Here is a 21666-nt window from a genome sequence, read left to right as displayed (position 1 = left end):
TATCATGACCTCATCGCCAACCTCAAAACGACGGGCCCTGGCTGTCCGATCATAATAAACCTTGGCCCTCTGCTGGGCCTTTGTCATTGCTTCACCTGACAACTCCTGTGCCCTTCTTAAGCGTTCGAGGAGCTTAAGCACGTACTCCACCACGACTGGGTCGTCGCCCCTACCTTCCCACGATTCTCGAAGCATGCGAAGCGGAGATCGAAGCGAGCGACCGTACACCAGTTCAGCTGGCGAAAACCCCGTAGCCGCATGCGGCGCGGTCCTTAAAGCAAGCATCACCCCAGGCAGACACAGCTCCCAGTCAGTTCGATGTTCAAAACACAACGCTCTCAACACGCGCTTCATGACGGAGTGGAGCTTCTCAACGGAATTCGACTGTGGGTGGTACACTGAGCTGTGTAACAGCTTTACCCCACACCTTTCGAGAAAAGTTGTCGTCAAAGCGCTAGTAAACACTGTGCCCTGATCTGATTGGATTTCCGCAGGGAAACCAACTCGCGCAAATATGGACAGTAGTGCATTAACTATCTCAACTGAGCTGAGTTCTTTAAGCGGCACTGCTTCAGGGAACTTTGTCGCTGGGCAGATCACAGTCAAAATGTGTCTGTACCCCGTGGCTGTTACCGGCAGAGGTCCCACAGTATCAATAACGAGCCGTCTAAAAGGCTCCGTAATGATAGGTACCAATTTCAACGGCGCCCTCGATTTGTCCCCTGGTTTGCCCACCCGCTGACAAGTGTCACATGTCCTCACGAAATGGTCTGCGTCCCGAAAACACCCTGGCCAATAGTACTCTTGCAAGAGACGGTCCTTAGTTTTCTTAACTCCAAGGTGTCCGGACCACGAACCCCCGTGTGACAAGCGCAACAGATCCTGACGATAGCATTGAGGCACGATCAGCTGATCGAACTCCACTCCTCTGCGGTCTAGATACTTCCGGTACAGGACTCCACCTCTTTCCACAAAACGCGCAGTTTTCCTGGCGATACCTTCTTTGACATTGCAGCGCACGTTTTCCAGGCTGCCATCCTTTTTTTGCTCGGCTATCAAAGCCGTCCGGCTGACTTTTAGCAACCTATCAAGTCCGTCTGACGTAGGCGCGATGAGCAAATCAGTAGATAGCTCTTCTAACTTTCCCGCGTCGGGCGTTTCCTCTCCAGTATCTGGCGCCTTTAACGTTACAGACTCAAGTTTATTCAGTTCGGGCGTGCTCGGAATATCAGCTTGCTGCGCCTCTGACCCTTTTTCGTTGTTTGATAACGTCGGCCCCGCAACTACCGCCTTTGCAGCGAGCTCCCGAACCTTCGATCTGGTTAAGGCCTGAACACTAGCTTCACCAAACAAAAGCCCCTTCTCGCGCAGGAGGTGATCGGACCTGTTTGAAAATAGGTACGGGTACTGGGGGGGCAGCATAGATGACACTGCCGCCTCCGTCTCAAGCGCTCCGAAAGGTCCTTCAATAAGCACTTTTGCTACCGGCAGACACACGCTATGAGCTTCCACGGCTTGCTTGATCCATGCGCACTCGCCCGTGAACATATGGGGTTCTACGTAAGACGGGTGAACTACATCCATCGCAGCTGCGGAATCGCGAAGCACTCGGCACTCTTTCCCGTTCACGAGGAGGTCTCGCATGTAAGGCTCGAGAAGCTTCATGTTCTCGTCAGTGCTGCCTATTGAAAAAAACACAACTTTTGGTGTTGTTTCCGGACACTGCGCCGAAAAGTGACCCGGCTTCTGGCACGTATAACAAACGCCCGCTCGCCTCATCTCGAACCGCTTTCTGCGTTTGGCTGCCGCCGTCTCTTTACGTCTGGTCGGACTGCTTTCACTCGCATCCGCACTACGCGTGTCCCCCTTTAATCTCATGGGCGTGAATTTCGGCCTCTCAAACTTCGAGCCAAATTCACCCTTTTGACCGTCCTTAGCTCCGCGAGCCCGACGCGTCACAAACTCCTCGGCTAGCTCAGCGGCTTTAGCCACCGTACAAACGTCTGGCCTATCCAAGACCCAGTATCGCACGTTCTCCGGTAACCGACTATAAAACTGTTCTAGCCCGAAACACTGCAGAACTTTATCGTGGTCACCAAACGCTTTCTCTTCTTTGAGCCACTCCTGCATGTTCGACATAAGCCTATACGCAAACTCTGTATATGACTCACTTCTGCCTTTCTCATTTTCCCGAAACTTCCGACGGAACGCCTCCGCAGACAGCCGGTACTTTTTTAGCAGACTCGATTTTACTTTGTCGAAATCCTCTGCTTCCTCTCTATCCAAGCGAGCGACTACGTCGGCCGCCTCGCCGGGTAACAAAGTGAGCAAGCGCTGTGGCCACGTTTCCCGAGAGAACCCCTGCTTCTCGCACGTTCGCTCAAAGTTAACCAGGAACAAACCAATGTCCTCTCCAAGCTTAAACGGCCGCATCAGGTCAGTCATTTTGAACAATACTCGTTCTCCTGCACCGTGTGCCTGACTTCCATTACGAGCGCGTTCCATCTCTACCTCGAGACGCTTCATTTCCAAAGCGTGTTCGCGCTCTTCTTTTTTCTCTTGTTGCTCTCGCTCTTTCTGTTCTTTACGTTCACGCTCTTCTTTTTCTTTCTGTTCTTTAAGTTCACGCTCTTCTTTTTCTTTCTGTTCTTTAAGTTCGCGCTCCTGTCTCTCTTTTTGCTCTTTAAGTTCGCGCTCCTGTTTCTCTTCTTGCTCTTTAAGTTCGCGCTCCTGTCTTTTTGACCTCTCCTCAATAGTCTCAAGGCATTCCGACAGCTCGTCATCCTCAGCCTCTAACTCAAGAATAGCCTTTAGCAGTTCAGGTTTTCTTAGTTTGTCTGAGACATCCAGACCCAACTCTCTTGCAAGCTCCAACAATTTCGGTTTGCGCAACGACTTCAAATCCATGGCTGCTCTGAATGCTGCTTTCTCTACTGCTTACTATTGTCTTGCCGCAAACTAACCCGGCAGCAACGACAACCACAATTACCAGCTCTGTTTCTGACACTAACAAAAAGCCTGGCAAAGCTCAGAAGAAGAAAGTCCCGCACTCACCAAACCTCGCAGCCAAGAGTCCAGCGCAGTCGTTCCGCTGCAGGCAACCAGTCATCACACAGGGCTCGTTGCACTGCTCCCGGATCGTCGATGAGCTGCTCAGCATACAGTCAACTGCATCTCTTCGCTGCTGGCCTCCGTTGTCGCGATCTCACCGCTGGCAGACAGTTGTTTGGATCGGAGGCGATCTCACCGCTGCCAACCAGATGTTTGGATCGCACCGCTGGTACGATCTGTTGGGAACTCGGCGCTGACGCCCGTGGTTGTACCTGGGTCGCAAGCCCCAAGGGTAGCGTTGGCCTGGCGGCCTGGGGTACAACTGGAAGCATCCGAAGGTCCCGGCAAAGCATGAGTCGACTGGTAACAACAAAACAACTTGTTTATTTTAACATCGCAAAGAGTTGGCGGTCAGGTTGACCGAAGTAGAGAGACGGGAGAGCACTTTACTCAACAGAAGAAATCGGAGCCCTCCTTTTGGCGTCCGGGGGCAGCTGTTTTTATACTCTCGCAGTTGAGGGCAAGAAGGAACCCCTCAAAAGACGAGCACGTGAATGTACAATGGGCTAATGGTGACGCACACTGTCGTAGCGCTGCCGTAGCACCATGTCGAGCACGATCTCGTAGCACCCTGTCGTAGCGCTGCCGGTCGGGCACAATGACTATAATGAGAGGATGATCCCTGCTTTCGCATCGCCTGGTTCGGGCACAATGACTGGAATGAGAGGGTGATCCTTTGCGGTCGCATCGCCGCAGTCGCGCCTGGAAACACCTGCCGATGAGCGTTGCGGCGACGACGATCGGGCCAAAATGTCTGCCGCCCCGCCGCAGTCGCGCCGGCAAAACCACGTGTCGCAGGCGAAACGCAACAGCGCGCCCACTAGTCGGCGTGGCCGCAGCGGCTGTCACTAGAACTACCGTCGCTGCAGTCGCGTCTTTTGTCACGCGCCGCGCGTCCTCTGCTCCTGCTGTGATGCGTTGTTTGCACCAACTGTCCTGTACCGCTTGTTCTTCGGTAAATCTAGTTTAGCTACGCACTTTAAACTTTGTGACAAACCTGCCACACATAACTAACAGAGATGTCATGCACGGTGCTTTGTCTGCCGTTTGATTGCTGGGATGGATCGTACAAACCTCCACCCCCCTCCCCCCGCTCCTACCCTGTACGTGCACCGCTTGCTCGTCAGCGAACGTAGTGTAACTGCCCCTCAAAATTTTATGGCGAGGATGATGAAGAAGAAAGTGGCAGTTTCGCCCGAAAGGCGAAGCATCGCTTGCGATAGCAAATTAGCAGACCGCTATATGAATTAAGGATAGTAGTTTTACAGGCCGTATAAACTTGGAAACATTCGCTTACTAACTGTGTCAACAAGCATGGTGTCAGCGCGCAGAGGCAAACGTGAACAGATCACACTCGATGAGCGCGGACACTCGCCGCAAAGCACTGGACGCTGGCGTGAGCAAGCGTGCCAGCAGCAGCCAGCGATCGTGCGGTCTATCGCATCAACGCAAGCGTCAACACAAGGCGCACAAAGGTATGAGCCGTCTGCAGATCGCTTTCAAGATACAGCGCGCGCGACTCTTGCGCGTACATTGCGCACGGCCGCGCGCAATGTACGCGCGGCTGTGCAATGTTCGTATTTGTTGGCGGAGTCGAAGCCATCCCCCCTCCCTCCTGTGCTGCCACTCCGCTTTCCTCCATAATCGCGTACTAGATTGACCCATGATCGCCAGTTGCCCTTGCGCCCGGTCACGAAATGCGCAGTCGCTGCCAGAGCGCAAGACCGTTCCCACCTTCCTCCCTCTTTCCCACCCTCCCACAGCCTTTTGACCTACGGGAGACCGTGCATTTGCTCTCCGCTTCCTTCATTCGCGCGCGCCAGATTGAAGCGATACTGTCGGCTTCCCTCCGGCGCTTTCACTCGCAGATACAGCATACGACGCGCGGCGACGGTGTTATCGCTCTTGGACTTTATAGTGAAGATCACGGTGACGGCAGAAATGCGACTGGAGTGGCCATATAATTGTCATTGCAATAAAAAAAATTCATGAGCCTAAATGGGCAGTGGTTCTCCGCAGCCATCTTCTGGCTGACCAACTCTGGCTGTCCAGCAGGCCCACGATGCGGCGGAGAGGCTCGGTCTCCCTATTCCCACGTAGGAGCGACCCGCTTCGTGAAGACTCAGGATCTGCAGGACTTCAATAAAGTTTTGCCATACCATACCATACCATTCCGCTCTGTGAAGGTGAATGACCAGCGAAGCTGTTTAGCGCACGACACAGAGGTGACACAGACTATTGAACAAAAGTACGAACATATTTATTGTCCTGATCGGTCGTAATCGTGGCGATATAGGTACTCACACGCCTTCGGGTATCACCGCTGTTATTAAATGTGCCCGTCACGTAAGACAATGAATGGCATGATACCCCTTAAGCTATGGCTCATACCCCCGTAAGCGCGGCCTCCCCATTACGACGACAGAAGAGAAGTGAAATTCTACGCTGGAATGATGAGCGGCAACGGAGCCAGCTGTGCAAGGAGACTACGACGACGAACGCGTGAACATTGGCATGAGCGCGTTCGCGCGGTTGCGCCGCGGGGCGCCAACGAGCTAGCTGTGGACGACGACGCCCGAGCCATAGCTGATCATGATAGTATGTGTCTTAGGCGTGACAAGGGTTGCTCAAGGGCACGTTACAGGTCCTCGAGGCCACTGGAGTATGCGTCATTGAACTTGGACCCTTTCTGCACTAGCGCCACGATCGGCCCACATGATGGTAGTTTTTGCACACACACACACCACGAATCCGCAGGTCTTAGCCCTATACAGCTTCGCTGTAAAATATCTGTTGTTACCCTTGTGCCTGGGATCTTTTTGGGCCCCAGGTGTGACAAGGTTAGTTCAAAGGCGCGTTACGGGTCCCCGAGTCTACAGGGGTATGTGCCATTGAGCTTGGACCCTTTGTGCACTATCACCAGGACCGGCCCACATTATGATAGTTTTTCCATACAGACTCCATGAAACCCTGGATCTCAGGCCTATACAGCTTCGCTGTTAAATGTACCCACCGCGAAAAACGCGTGCAGCTGGTGCGTCGAAGCTGAAGCTGTACTGCGCAAATGAGCTGCCGTGCGTGTTTGATGCTGCTTTCCAACCAACTTTTCGAAATCAGAAGCACAACATTGCCCTACTCAGTGTCCTTTCTACAGCGAAGCTGTGTATGTGTAGGGTTCCGTGCATTTTTGTTCTCTGTGAACAAAAATTATCATCGTCAATGGCTCATACCCCCGTAAGCATTCATGCTCCTGTAAGCAAGCAAAAATGCAATGGCTCATAGCCCCGTAAGGCAGAGGCTACAAGCACTCAGCAAAGTGAAGCGAACAGGGCTTAAATTCTTTCTAATTACGCATGCAACATACGTAACAACATGTCGAAAACTCATCATCAATGACTCATATTCCCTGAGCAATGATTCATACTCCCGTAAGGAAGGAAAAAAATGCAATGACTCATAGTCCCGTAAGGTTCATGGCTACTGACTTTGCGTGAATTATCTGTGATGACACTACCCCTGTTATCGTTGTCGGTGATTTCAATGTGGATTTGTCGGTACCGAAAAGGGAACCGCTTACGTGTACCGTGTTGCAGGCATATCCCTCGCGATGCCACACTGATCCGGCTCAACCGACGACCCAGCGGTGTAAGTGCATCGATTTGACATTATCAAAGGATGTGATCGCAGTTGCGAGTGAAATAGTGACCACCGCCCAAGACAAGAAATGAGTGTAGGCTTACGTATTTCTCGTCACGATGACCACCCATCAAGACTATAAATGAGTTCGTACCTTTGTTCAAAATTATGTGTCACCACCGTGCCGTGTCCTAAACAGTTTCGCTGGTCAGCCACCTTTATAGAGTGGAATGGCTCATGACTTTTTTTTTTCTGGCAGCTTATTCTTAACATGTGCAATAAAGACGACGAGCGCCTGTGCATAAGCAGCGTTATTAAGAGCGAATGGCGTATTACAATCACTCACGGATATAAAAAACACGTATACGTTCAATGTGATCGGCAGGAAGTGGCAAGAACCGATTCCAAGAATGAACATTCATAGGTGAGTGTTTAATTTTATTTTTCGACGAACAAAATCGGCAAAGAACATTGTGACGTCTTTTATTTTATTTTTATTTTATTTTCTTCATTTGATCTTATTCAAAGTAATTTTGTCTTTCTTCTGGCGGGTTGCGTGCACGTGCTCTGTAATGTAAACGATGATATTATAGATGTTTATTCGTGTCTTTTTTTAAGTGCATGACTACATAAAACTTGATTACGCATGTCAAGGTTTACAAATCATTGAATCCAGATCCAGGCGCTCACAGACAGTTTCGCTAGCCCGACTAAGTGTTCCAGAATAAATCGCCGGAAACAGGACTCACTCAAACGTGTAATGAATATATATGTATATATTGATACTGGAAGCATTCAATAACAGTGAATATCTCAGTATTGTTTTAAACGACTTCATATCTCTACGAAGAGGCTTGGGTGGGGGGTGGGGGTGACGGGGTCGAGAACCACGTGCATTTGAAGCCACAGGCATTTTTATTCCTCACATATTGCCCATAAAGCACATGTTTCTGATGCCGCTTGAGTGTTGTTTCGGAGGCTTGCTCGAACGAAGTTGCCTCTGCAGATGCAGATAACGTTCACACACTTCTGTAAGGATTTGGCACCACACTGTTTGTGGTGCACATGTGACCTTATGTGTCTCCGTTTAACTTTGGCTTGATGTTACATGCACATCCGTGCTTAAATTTCCAACTGTCTGCTTTTCTAAGGATGGTTTCATTTACAATTTAGAGGGTAGTACATGCTAGAAATAGCATTTTGTGCATTTTGTTGTAGCCTTCCATGCAGCAAGTTAGGTGTGATACTCTTCAAGGCCAACAGTTTCTATAACTCAAAAGGCGCCCTCCTACGAGTTGCCTCATATAAAACGATCCACATAGCGCTGCTGAGTACATCGTCCTGAATAAATTCAGGATTCCAGAGTACAGGCGGCAAAGTCATGGTTGGGAGTTTGTTGATAACAGTCAGTAGCGCATACTTCGAAGGCAATCACAATTGGTTTGAACCTGAAGCGCATCACTCAAAGATTCCGCCGAAGCGCCTGCCGACAATCGAGCTCCTTCTCTTGGTGAACTTCGCTTTTCTATCAAATTTCTTGGCTTCGTGATGTGCTCATGAAGGCCGGGATACATTAAGGGGAGGAATCGCACCGGGAACCAACGTGCACATTTCCCGCGAGGCATCAATATAACTTCGTTTTCAAGATTAACGTTTAAAAATATCGATCATTGTCCTGAACATGATGTTCCCACACTTGGGACTTATCTGTGATGCGCTATTCTTTTCGGCGTAGCATGTGTTTCTCAATATAAACCTCTCTGCCGTCACTATGCATTTGGCCGTTGGAGCAGCCGTGGGCCCAAAGCAGGACCGCATACGAAACTTCTTCCTGTTTGAGACGCTGGAAGACTTCTGCACACAACTTTCCACCGGGAAAATCCACCCCACATCACACAACAACATGTGGTTTTCATTTGGGCCCTATAGGTCTAATTATGCATTATTATTGCTGCCTACTAGTTCCATGCTAACTTGGTGCGCCTTTTATTGCGATGGCAGTTATATGGATACTCCAAGCAAATTTTCATCCTCAGGCTTCGTATAAATCCCAAGTACGATAAGATCATGCACACGTGCCGTATGCTGTAAGTGCGAAGGAAACCATGCGAGGGTGAGCCGAGACGGGTGGTGATTCGATGCGACGTGCGCGCAAGGGAGGATAGCGGAGAGTATGCGCGCCGTTTTCTCGCGCGCGCAAGGGCGGAAGTGGGGAGACAAGAAAAGAGGTTGAAAAGTGCATCAGTGAGCGACACATAATAAACCATTACAATCTAGTTGTGAGACTGGGCTAGTTATACCATAACGATGTACACAGCGTGGCCGACAGACAAACACGAGAAAGCAACGAGGAAGACAAGAAGCGCTTGTCCTCGTCGTTCCTTATTTCGCCTTTTTCTGTCGGCCGCGCTTTGCACATTGTTATCAAATCCAATGTTGCCAAACTTTTTTGAAACGTGTCGTAGAAGTGAGACGAAAAGTTGCTAAGATAACCGCTAAAACTGCCAAGTGGACTTTGAATAACGTAGGCGTTTTAGAACAGTATATTATAAGCTAAGGTGAAATAAATAATTTGCTTAGACTTTTCACATGTGTATAATGGGCATTTCAGGTGATTGATAAACAGCGATTTCACCAATAAAGCGTAGATGGCGGTTTATTTATTTATTTATTTATTTATTTATTTATTTATTTATTTATTTATTTATTTATTTATTTATTTATAGTACAATACTCACTGGGGATATCGGCAGGGTGGATTGTAAAAGAAAACTGATTACAATACCAGCAAAAATGCAACAAATAATTATGCAAACACGAATCACAGCATACGAAAGCAAAAACACGCACAACTTCACTACACTAGTTTCGAAAAAGAAAGTCAACACTTGGTTAAAGAACTTCATCATTAGTTGTACTTGTTCTATTCTTTACCAACTCTCCGAAAGATGGAGTACTTGAAGCAATTAACGCATGTTCGAAAGGGATTTACTGCTAATTTGTGCCTTTGTCTGGTAGCAGGTTACTTTTGATGTATCAGCGTCGTAGTACTAAGTAAATCGCTGGTAAATAAGTTAAGACGGGAACTACGAATCCTCTGGAACAAGGTAGGCAAATTAGGCCCCTGCCACGACACTCGCAAGAGATTTGGACAGGGTCGAAGAGGGGGCAATAGCCCTGGCCATCTCCACCGAAATTGCCGTGATATTGAGCGACTCGCAATCCGCGTGTCGTAATTTATAAAGCGCAAGCCGGTGAACCAGGCCAGAGAAGCAGCAAAGGCCAATGGCTACCTGGACTGCGGAGGCCCCCCGCCTTGCCTGAAGAAAAAAGCAATCTTTCTCACTGACTCAGATTATTGAACATTTATTTTCTCTCTCTCTCTCTCTCTATTTTGTCAATATCAGTTTTAGTAAGAGGGTCCCTGATTATACAAGCATTGTCTGCTAGTCGCAAGACAACAATTTCATAGGCTAGGAACCGAACAACATGTGTTGATAATTTTAAAGCTCTTCGGAGAAAGGACAGCTAGCTCCCGGTTCGGGTTAATTGTAACGAGGTCTATGTGCTTTGAGCAATGATGGGTGTTATGGATCCAATGTCCTAAAGATTTACAGTGCGTTGTTTCAGCGAAAAGCCGATTGTTTGCAGAGGGCCTATATTCCTTAGGTTACCGTTTCAGAGCAATGGTCATAAAAAAGCCTTTCAAAATTGATTCACATTTGGCAGAATTGACACCGTTCACTAGTCTTCTGGAAGTCCTGGTTCAGCTTGTGTTGGTTACAATCATTTTTGACCTCCGAGTGAATAACACAGTCACCGGCGTTCAATTTAATTTTAACTGAAATATCTGTTGCTATGTCATATGGCATATTAAAAATAGAAGCTGCGCATGCGCGGATCCCTGTGGAATGTTCGATTCAACTCAAAGTCGTTCTCAAGAGTGGTCTTTGCAAACAACGTATTTCGGCCTGTTTCTTCGGTAGGCCACTAGGCGCTCTCCGGTTTCATAGGTGCTCTCGCACCACCCACTGGTCCGCAAACCTAAGATAGCCCTAATTGCTGGCTGTTACGAAGGACAATGCTACAAGGAAATTCTTTGTGTACAAAAGAATGAGCCATGCGTAAATAAAATCGAAAATTTGATCAAAGCAATGGTTTTTGTGTGTGTGTGCTTCCTTCAATGCATAGCTCCACTTCCAAAGTAATCCCCTCAAACTTCATCCCCCCCCTCCGACCTTTTCCCCGTAGATAGGCCTACATATGAAGATGATAAACAAGTGGTGCTTTTTATTCTTTTTTTTTTGCGAGTAGGTGTCTGGCTCTACAACGTAAGAAAGAAAACTTTGGTGCCTTTTTTTATTACGCTAGATCCGTTGGCTTAACGCCTTCTTACAAAAAAATAAGAAAAAAGAAACCTTTAACAACAAACTAGTAGGCGAGGCCTTCAATCACGGAGGCACATATATCACGGAGGCCACAATGGCCACAATGGCGTCGTGTAGGCAGCCGCGCTGCCTACACGACGAGCCCTCGGAGCTGGTATCTGTCGCCACGGTCGCTCCACTGTTAAAACAAGATTCGATTTCTTGTAGAATGCTGCCGCACAGGATTTCTTGAACACGTGAAAAAAAGAAAGCGTATATTGGCCGCGCCAGCACGCTTGGTTTTGTGCGTGTATAAGACGCACCGGTGTAAAGACACATCGAAGAAAATTTTGTAAAGAATGCCGTGTATTATATCCCGAAAAATAAGGCATATTCGGTTTCTCAAGAAAAGCGTCGCCGTTGTTTCTAAAAAAAATTTTGGACTCTAAACCCATGCGCATGATTTCCCGAAGAGCAACTGCAGGGAGGACTAGCGGCCGTGGCCACTAAGAGAAACTGCGCACAACCCAAACCCGCCGTTTTGGACTTGTATGTGCTACACGTCGATAGTCAGCATTGTCAATATAAACAATATAGTGAGGCTGCACAGCAGGATGAATCGCGTGGGAATGCCATCCTGACAGCACTAACTTAGAACGACGGAAAGCTGAGCTAGTTGGTAAGGATTCATTATGCAAAATGGAAGTGAGGCGTGCAGACAGGACACAAGAGTAGAGAAGTGGACAACACGTGTTGTCCACTTCTCTACTCTTGTGTCCTGTCTGCACGCCTCACTTCTATTTTGCATAACGAACACCACTAACTAAATGACACTGGGCAAAATTGTGCTGGGTACGTAGTACGCCTGATAGATCAACAAAGATAAATATGGGTGCGTGTTTCTTTGGAACGCATATAAATAACCTGCGTTTCAAAATACCTTTAGCAAATGGGATGGGGCCATCCACATTGTTTTGAGAAAGAGAAGGCCTTGCGAATTCATACCCTTTAAAACGCAGAACAGCCCCGCTTCGATAAGGCACTGGAGCCACCACCTCATATGCATAAGAGCCTCAACAGAGTAAGAGAGAAAAGGTGGCGCTAAATGTTTCGACACATTTAGGTATAGGAACCCCCGCCTTCTCGTTTCTGTTTCTTCTATTCTGTATTTCGCGCCCTCGAAGCTCCCGCCACAGCAGCGCGAATGCAAGGACGCTGGAGGACGCGTCGCAGTCGAGGAATGCATGGTTCTGCGCGGCAGACAGCGGAGGTGGTGAGGAAGGGCCGCGATGGTCGCCTGCGCCCGTGAGTTGCGCAAGACGACGAGGGCGCATGAGTCACACGGCCTCGCGTATGCCGCAAGGACGCGTCGATTATGCTGGTAAGGGCCTTCTCGGAGCTTGGCCCGCTGGCACGTTCGCGCGGAATGCCGCCGTCACGCGCTTGAGGATCTCCCGCCGCGCCGGTATATGCTATACGTGTTTGGTTGTTTGCATGACAACGCCAACATCGTGGATTCAAGAACGATGACGCGATAATCGCGCTCTACGGTGCCCTCTAAACAAGAATAGCTGCGTTTTACAACTGTTAAAACAGGTGTGACATGTAGGTTATCGGAAAGATCGCGGGCGTACAGAGCAGCATTCAGCTCACTGCGTCTTTCTACGCCCGTGTTCAGTCCTACTATGCTCTAAGAAAAGGTTACCCGTGGTTACTCCGGGTTACCCGTCATCGCGGCCGCGGCGGCCGCATTTCGATGATGGCAAAATGCAACAACGCCCATGTCCCATGCATTAAAAGCATGTTAAAGATCCCCAGGTGGTCAAAATTAATCCGGAGTTCCCCACTACGGCGTGCCTCATAATCATATCGTGGTTTGGACGCGTAAAACCCCAGAATTCAATTCAAGAAAGGGTTGCCTGAGCCCTTTGATAGTTGTCTTGTCTATAGGTGTACTTACCGGGGGCAGGCAAGTGGGGCACTTGCCCCCCCCCCCCCAATTGCCGAAAGTGAGGAGGAAAATATGCCATTTTCCACCCGCTACTCGTCACACACGCACACACACACACACTTTCGAAAGCGGACGCTTTCGGCTGCACGCTGGGAAGTCCAACAAAACTACAGCTGCAGCTAAATTTTCTTTGTCGACAGAGTGGCCACGCAAGTGATGCTTTTCTTTACTACGTACCCCTTGCTTGGGCAGCGAGGATTGTCTTTTGTGCCTCCTCGGGTTGCGCTGTTGCGGACGAAGCGTGGGATTCGCCATACACGCTCGCGTTGCGGAGAAGGCCTGGCTCTGGGCTGTTCCCGCCCTAACATATGTTAGTTTGCGCTACTTGCAACATGCCCAGTTTTTTGGGGCCGCTATACCCGTATTTAGAAACCCACGCAGCTTGCTATATTTAACCTGTGGGCGATGGGGAGGTTCCGATAGAGTATTACAATCAGCCGCGCCCAACGTCTGGTGTGCCTTACGGTATGAAATAGTAGGATTATTAAATGCTGTAGCTATTTAATTTCCGTCCAGAGGTAGCCTACAGAACGTTTAAGTCTCAGAGTCCTATCACCATCAAAATTTTAATCAAACCTCTCACACGTATAACTGTCGAATTTCATTGTGCTATCAGTGCTTATCGTAGATATGTTCGTGAAAATGGCCTTGGGCGAACGTGCAGAGCCATTTCAGCACCAATAGAACACTGACTTGAATTTTTTCTAAATGTATGTGTCACTTCTGACTGTGTCGATCTCGTTTTCTGGCTGTTTCTAAATAGGAGCTACAATATTGTTTCCCGGCAGGAACGAAAACAGGAGATATTGCATATTTTGAAGAAATGAGGACCCCATTTTGGTGACGTGTATAGAAAATTTGAACTGTGTAGATTGCTTATGTTCTCTGAAAACAGTTTTCTGCCCACTCCGTTTATCTCAATTTTTATTACTTTATGCACGGCATTTCGTTGTTTTCCCTGGGTGTGCTCGGTGAAATATGCGAGACACGGTGGTTATATTTATTCAAAGTGCGAAGCAATGTTCTGAGTGCCGATCGATGTATGTTTATTCCGTGTAATTTCAATACAGCCTTTGTAGAAAATTACTAATGGAAGCATTCCAAGCTGTCATACTGCCGCTTATCCACGTGCTTCCCAGACTCCTAACAGCAGCACGAGAGGCGGACTTCGAATGCCATGAAAATAGGGAAAATTTTCACTTTCACTTACCTGATTTAAATGCAAGTCTCAACTAAACCATCGTTTTTCCATGTATTTTCATGCATCTTACGAGATTCGTAGTTTTTTTCTATGGCGTCGTCGGTGAACTAGACAAGGTATACTGTCTATAAGCGTATCTGGGGAAAATGAGGAGCATGCTATCGGTAATGTGTAGGCAATGTTCCAAATGGGCGGGTGAAATGCGCCTTTTCCAGAAGTATACGCATGCAAGTGGTCCGTAGCATTATTCATCTCTTTTACGAGCAGTGTAAAACTTAGGCGGCTGCGCTGGCGTAATAACTACAACTGCGGTGGAATTCTGCGAACATAGGGGCAACAATACTCCAAGTGTATGTGCTATGGCAAACGCGTATTGATCAAATACAGATATAAAAAATGCAAGCAAGTATTCAGTCCAGTTCAGTTCTTTATTACAGGCAACAAAGTCTCTGATATAAGGGCAAAAGGCAGATTCTTCGGGAGCATCGAATCGGGAGCACTGACTGGAAAGTATCACGCTGCTTTTATTAGCTAGGTCTGCCAATGTGCCAAAAGAACGCTGCGTGTCGGATATATTATACTTTGAAAGAATACGCAGCATTTCAGGTGCAATGTGTCACGAGGCTTTAACGTGTCTGGCTTATTTAGAAGCGTTACGAATAGTTACTGAACCCTCATTTTCTTGTTTTTTAAATGATTCATGCGTGTTATATTAGGTTCGCCTGGTGTCCTGACTGAACTAAAGAAGGCAGTTTATTCATGTTTGCTGACTCTAAGGACCAGGTAATGGGTGAAGTGTCAAAATAGATGGGTTAATGGCGCTTTCACAGTACATTACGTATGCAAGCCCTCTGGAGTGGTATGAGCGTGAGAGAGAGAGAGAGAGAGAGAGAGAGAGAGAGAGAGAGAGAGAGAGAGAGAGAGAGAACCTTTTAATGAAAGGCAGAGATTTCAGCCGGTGTACAGACATCACTGACATGCTACTCTGCGTGGGGAAGGGAATTGGGGAGAGAAAGTGAATAATAAAAAAAAGTGGGCACTGAGTTTTCTGATTCATGGGCAACGGCGTGCTATGGTAAAGTCTTTCAGTGTATGCACTGTCCCACAATGAGGCGACAGAATTCGCTGCGTCAAGGGTACATGAAGGTGACAGAGTAGAACTATAGTTCGTCGAGTTGACCAATGTTTTCTAAGTATGTGAATAAAAAGTTCGTCGCACGACTCTGTAGTATGACGCAGGCTAAAGAGCCTAAGACACAATCAAATGCCAAAGTGTCTGTGTAAGCGAATGCTTGCAATGTTCATAGAACGCACGCTCGTCGTCATACGCTTGACATTCAAACAGGATATGCTCCACGGTTTCAATTGAGCCACAGTTGTTGCTGTGTGGACTTGTCACTTGACCGAAGCGGTACCGTAAGCAGTTTCCATAGGCGGAGTTCAGGTGAAAACGATGATATAGATCTGATCTCCGCCTCAACCCAAATCTCAGATAGAGTTGTGCGTCTTCCAAGCACATCCTTAACGAATGTTACATAATACATTATGGGATTTTACGTGTCAAAACCACGATTTGATTATGAGGCACGCCGTAGTGGGGGATTCCGGAATAATTTGGAGCACTTGGGATTCTTTAATGTGCCCCTAACCCTAAGTACACGGGTGTCTTCGCATTTCACACCCATCGAAATACGGCTGCCGTGGCTGGAATTCGATCCCACGACCTAATAGTTTTGCTCACTGAGAATGAAAATATTGCGTTATTGAGCGCCATTGTTAAGCACATAAATTCATAGTCTAAACAATTATGCGGATCCCAGGCACTGTTCGAATCGATGTAAGCGAAGCTTCCTGTGTTGTTTGTTTTGATTGACGTTAATTAGGGGCAATGCTGATTGCGAATGTAGGATTTCTTCAGCGTATAGTGCAATACGAGAGTAGTGAACTGATGGCAAATGTTACCTTGCATGCACTACTGCTGTTTGTCTGCGTAGTACACAACATACGGCGGGGCGTGTTTGCTATGCGTTGTTGTGCGCCATTGTTTGTAACCTGCGAGAGGGTTGAGCATTGTTGAATGTTTGATGTTTAATGGCGCAAGGGCCAGGTATGGCCAAAGAGCGCCATGCTAGTGTTATTTTGTTCGCAGTGGACTGATGGGTTCTGTGAACTTAATGTGACGTGGCTGTAAAGGGGCCTAAGCGATTTGATGTAAATGCCATTAAATCTACATGTAATAAAATTATGGCAATGACTAATGACGTGTACTATGAGCATTAAAATACATTGCGAACGAACGATGCAATGTACAAAATATGTGAGATGCTCAAATTCGCTAGAGCACTACTGCCTCAACAAAGCCATTGAAACACAAGGGCCTAGAGGCATGTGCTACACAAAGAAGACTTTCATAGCGACATCCTCTGGAAAGAGGATGCGCTACGAATTTAATGGGCTTGTTACATGTAGCATAATATCACTGAAGAAATCGAGGACTGTTTTCGGCTTAAAAAGCGGTTCTTCACCAAGAAACATAGCCGGATGTAGAGGGAAGCAATAGCGGTATGCAAAATGAAAATGTTTCCAACTGTATCTTTCGGCTTCCCAACCCTCCAGGAAGACGTGCAGGACCGTCAGCCTGTCATCACATCTACCCCAGGTTGGAGGCTCGTTACCAGTCAAGAGAAAGTTATGAGTGCCAAATGTGTGTCCTATTCTTCGTCTAGTGAATAGGACATATGTTCGTCGTGTTTTCGTAGTTGGGTGCCAGAAACCTAACTTCGGCTTAATAACGTGAAGCTTATTACTCGTTTAAGCGTCCCACAAGCGTTGCCAGTGGCTTCGCAGTTTGTTTCATAGGAGAGGTTTCATGTCTGGGGCAGAGACAGCAGCAGAACGAATACCTTGCGATGCTATTGATCTTTCGATCTCGTGGGCAAGCACATTACCCTCGATTAGCCAGAAGCCTAGCATATTACTACATATCTACGTGACAAATAGATGTTGCATAAAAGTGAGTAAAGTTCATTGAAGACAGGATTGGTATGCTTTTGTAAACAAATGAGCGCTTTTACGAGACTCAACGAGTCTGTGAATATGACTGCTCTGTCAAGTTTTCATTTCTTTATATGATTTACCGCAGACAGTAGTGCATGGGCTTCTGCAGTGAAGATACTGTTCAACACGTCAGACTCAGAAAAAGATGGACCAACAGCAGCAACCCGTTTTCGTCTACCCACTTAGAAACTTTGTTCAAGTGCTGTCTCTCAGAGACTGTTAGATTGCAGGATTTGAAACCTACTTGTGTGTCTTCTACGTGGAAGAATAAAAAAAAATGCATAATGGTAATGCTTTGCGAAGCGTGTTCATTTTAACGACGAAAAGCGTGCAACTCAGCATGGCTCCCGGGGGTACCCATGTTTCCTGTATGAATGCACACGACAGTGTATTCCCTATTTTCACCCGAAATGTACTGTTGTGTAGGTATCTGTCTACAACGTTTACCACAGTACCGCGGATGCCCAGCGTCGACAGGTCGCGTAGGATTCTGTAGCGCCATGTTGTATCGTACGCTTTTTCCAGGTCGAGAAACACGGCTAAGAAGGATTGTTTGGGCACGAAGACGTCGCGAGTGTTTGCTTCGATGCGCGCTAGATGATCGGTTGCAGATCGTCCTACTCCAAAACCACACTGATATGGATCAAGAAATTTATTTAATTCACGGACGAAAGTTTGGAATCCTTCCGAGTTGGAGCGAGAGTAACTTTGTCTCGGCTTTTCACCTAACGGTTCAGGATAATGGTTTATCTTCTTTTTCTTTCCCAATAGAGCTTTTTCTATGCAGAGGAATGTTTCGGCAGCGTTCCTTGCAGGACCGAGCAGCTCAGTCGGTAGAGCGTTAGGCTTTTAACCTAAGGGTCCAGGGTTCGAGCCTCTGCTCGGGCGAAACCGTAGTTTTTTTCCCTTTTCTATGCGTCCAAAAGTTTTGAATCCTTCTGAGCTGGTGCGAGTAGCTCTTTCTTGTGGACTATTAGGCTTTTAACCTAATAGTTCTGCGTGATGGCTTAACTATTGTCTTTTCCAATAGCAGGTTTTCTATGCGGGCGAAAGTTTCGGCAGCGTTCCTTGCAGACCCGAGTAGCTCAGAGATTCGACTTCCGGCTACCGTTCGGTGCAGACGTAGAATGACTTGCTCCGGTGGGGCGGTGTTTGCGGCTCAGCCGAGCCGTCGAAACAGGATTATTGCCGATGAGGACAAGGAATATCAAGTTGTTTTGCCGTAATTGCCTACACGACTCTGCGTTTTTATACTGTTTTCCTTCACGGGGACGTGACCGCAAGGCCATTTCGCGTCGAAAATTTCCGAGACATGCTGGCTCGTCTGGGACTACTGCCCGAGGTTGTCACCTTGGGGGCGTTCCAGATGAACCACGTTTGGGCGGTTACGTTCAGGAACTCGGAGTCTACGAAAAAATGTTGGCGTGCGGCGAAGCTGAGGTGAAAGAAAAAAAGTACCTAGTGTTGGACCCGGCTAACCAGGAGACACGCGTGAAGGTTTTCTGGCTCCTCCACCATGTCCCAGACGAAGACATCCGCGCGGCACTCGCAGCGTATTGAAAAGTCACTGACGTGACCAGACAGCGCTGGTGTGTGTAAGGCATCACGGACAAAGGTTCGACAACACGCAACGTAACCTTGAAGCTGAAGGCGGGCGTGACCATTGAGGATCCGCCACATCAGTTTCGAGTAGCTGGTATGATGGCACATCTCGTGGCCCCTGGAAGGGCTCCCTTATGCTTGAGGTGCAACCGCACGGGGCATATCAGGCGAGAGTGTCGCGTGCCACGCTGTAGTATTTGCCGGCGCTTTGGCCACGACGACAGCCAGTGCGTGCGGACGTATGCGAACATCGCAGGCCCCACAAAATCTGATGACGTCTTACAAGAGCACGTCATGGATGCCGCTGGTGCCGAGGAAGCGGCCGGTGGGTCAGACGTTACGCAAGACTCAAAGACAAAAGTCCTCGCTGCTCCAGACGGATCCTGCAGCACTGTAAAACATGGAAAGGACGATAAAGTGCAAAGAGCAGAGGCGGCCGCGGAAACGTCTGCCAAGAACGCAGTGACTAAGGTTGCCACAAAGCACAGCAGTAAAGATAAAACGAAGACAGCAGCGGAGAAGGCAACCCATATGGACACTAGTGGCCTAAGCGGTACGGAAGCGAAGAGGTCTATTGAGGAAAGTAATGACGGCGAACAAGGGAAAATCAAAGCGGTTGAAAGCGAGCAGCCTTTGAAGACAACCAATGTCCGGCGAACGACTTTGAAGCCGGCGCCGCAAGTGCCGCCCGATAGGAAACCATCGGCGTCAGCGCCGACATAGCATGATAGTGTGTGTACCGACGATTTCCATTTTCCTTTTATTTTATATTTTTTAGGGAGGGTTGCTGGGGAACGGTGGGGTAGCGGGCGACTGCAACAAGACGCAAGTTTCGCGATGGAAATTCATGGGTGTGGCATCCAACAACGACAGCCCAGAGAATGGTTTTCGCTGCTCTATGCCGGCAAACGTGAGTGTGCAGCGAGTTGTGCGCAGTGAATTTAGGCGCTGACCGGTCCTTTCCTTCTTCATAACAAAATGAATTCCACCAATGTCGCGTTACGTACGTGTTGGAAGTATAAAAGTAAGGGGCCTTGTTTCTAAACGAAAACAGTACCAGCTAAATAGGATGTTCATGGAAACTGATCTTCACATTATCGCAGTGCAAGAAATTGAAATCGAAAGCGAAGGAGGAACGGAACGTATGGTAGCGGCTTTTCGGCCACACTATTATGTGTGTGTATCGCATTGTGTACGGAGGTCTGGTGGGTGCGCCCTTTTTGTTCGCAGTTCTCTGGACGTAGTTATTGAAAACGTGGTTTGTGATGTTAATGGCCGACAAATAGTCTGCGACTTTTTTATTGGAGCAGTGAAGTGGCGAGCGATATGTGTTTACGCACCGAACAAGGAATGTGAACGCAAGGTTTTCTTTCAATGCCTTAAAAGCCAATTTAATTGTCAAAATAACGTTTTATTGATGGGGGACTTCAACTGTGTGTGTTACGCTGAGGACAGAGTGCTAAGCCCGCCGTTTCACGACGCAAGCGCGCAATTTTTAGCCGAAATTGTTGGCGAAGTGAGTTTGGTAGATGTGGGCCATGTCATGGGAAATGGTACGAATCTAAGGTTCACGCTTTTTCAAGGAGTCAGCCATGCACGATTAGATCGAGTGTATATGTCTGCTCATTTGATTCCAATGTATACCAACTATGAGGTAAAATCTGTGTCATATAGTGACCACTGTTTAGTTATGTTTGCGTTGGGCCCTAGAAAACAAAAATTTATATGGGCGTTATGGAAATTAAATTCTAAACTACTAGATGATGATGTTTTGTTAAGAAAATTAAAGATCATATTCAGAACATATTAGAAAAGGACCATCAAAGTATTGCAGAAGCATGGGAGTGTTTCAACAAGGACACGAAGTTAATGGCAATGGAAATACCATGCACTATACGACAGGAGGAACAAAGAAAAGAAAAAGAGTTGCAGTGTCAACTTCTACTTAACAATGGAAGGTGCTTGCGAGGTAGCTTTGCGAAGGGAATAAAAGAAGTAAAAGCTCAGTTAAAAAGTGGTGATCAAGAGAAATAGCGAGGTGCGGTTATACGCGCGCGCGCAGGATGATTACGGTGCGGTGAAGTACCGACCAAAAGAGCTCTTTCGGACGAAAAGAGCTACGCTTCACGAAAGGAGATAAGAACCATCACATATCCAAACGAAATTGTGCGTGAGAACCAACACATTCAGCGGGCGGTTTATGAGTCTTACAGCTTACAGCGAGTTGTTAGGCAGTAAACGCGAACACTCGTAAGGTTTCGATAGTCAGTTTTTGAGGCTTCTTCCAAAGTTGGATGAGGACGCAAGGCTGAACCTTGAGCAGCCAATTACTGTCGCAGAAATAGAACGAGCAATAAATGAGTTAGCTGTAGGTAAAGCGCCAGGCCCTCACGGATTAGGCACTACTTTTTATAAGGCTTTTAAAAAGGAAATGGCAATAATTTTACATCAGTTAATTAACGTGGCATATGAGAAACAAGTTGTACCACCTTCGTTTCGTGAGAGCCATGTGGTGTTAATACCAAAGAGTCAAGACCCTCAAACTCTACTCTCGGTGCGGGAATATCGTCGCATTAGCCTTATAAATACGGACTACAAGATATACACGAAAGTTCTCGGGAGGCAACTACAGCCGGTCATACAGAAGTTAGTGGGACCACACAAGACGTGTGGAATAAAAG

General features: G+C 47.6%; 1 protein-coding gene and 1 non-coding gene across 2 annotated transcripts in view; both read left to right on the top strand.

Annotated features, from left to right (window-relative positions):
- Positions 1–21666, top strand: part of LOC142576106 (peroxiredoxin-6-like) — a 184721-nt gene that overhangs the window by 81626 nt on the left and 81429 nt on the right. The window lies entirely within an intron of this gene.
- TRNAK-UUU (transfer RNA lysine (anticodon UUU)) lies at positions 18199–18271 on the top strand. The gene has a single exon. It is a non-coding gene; the product is annotated as a tRNA-Lys (tRNA).

The sequence above is a fragment of the Dermacentor variabilis genome, chromosome 1 (assembly GCF_050947875.1).
Source record: "Dermacentor variabilis isolate Ectoservices chromosome 1, ASM5094787v1, whole genome shotgun sequence".
Lineage (NCBI taxonomy): Eukaryota > Metazoa > Arthropoda > Arachnida > Ixodida > Ixodidae > Dermacentor > Dermacentor variabilis.
This window is presented reverse-complemented; position numbering and strand designations above follow the sequence as displayed.